The sequence below is a fragment of the Triticum dicoccoides genome, chromosome 5A, assembly GCF_002162155.2.
Source record: "Triticum dicoccoides isolate Atlit2015 ecotype Zavitan chromosome 5A, WEW_v2.0, whole genome shotgun sequence".
NCBI classification, from domain to species: Eukaryota; Viridiplantae; Streptophyta; class Magnoliopsida; order Poales; family Poaceae; genus Triticum; species Triticum dicoccoides.
In genome coordinates, this window is record NC_041388.1 from 518,065,977 (window position 1) to 518,066,695 (window position 719).

Below are 719 nucleotides of genomic sequence, written 5' to 3' on the forward strand. Positions count from 1 at the left end.
GGACACTACATCCACGTCCCACAAGTGACGTGGGCGTCGAAGCCCGCGTCACTTGTGGGATGTGGATGTAGTGTCCGACACCGACGGCCACATGTATCTCACACCGACGATACTTGCTATTTAGGGTTTCCTCTACCGCTCGGCGACCATCGACGACCCTCGTTCCCGATAAAAAAAGAGGAAGAAGAAGAAGAAAAAAAGAGGAGAAGAAAGAATAGAGGAGATCTTCTCCTCTATTCTTTCTTCTCCTCTTTTTTTCTTCTTCCTCTTCTTTTTTATCCTCTTCTTCCTCTCATGTTTGACGACCCTCGACCCCTCGGCGACCCTAGACCCCCTCTCGACCCCCTCATGTCGAAGTTATCGGGTAGGGGGTATATCGACAACGACATACCCGATACATACATACATACATACATATCACATGCATCCATACATATATGAACAAAATTAATATCTACTAATTAACAACCAAAATAAAAAAACTAATACATATAGGAAGAAGAAGAAAAAAGAAGAGAAGAAAGAATAGAGGAGGAGAAAGAATAGAGGAGAAGACTTCCTCTCCTCTTCTTCTCCCTCTTCTTCCCCTTCTTCCCCGCCTCTCTCATGAATGTCCGACGTCCCCCCTCCCCCCTCATCATCATCTATCATCCCCCCTCTCATGTTCGATGACCCTCGACCCCCCGGCCGCCCTCTCGACACACCCACGACCTAAAATG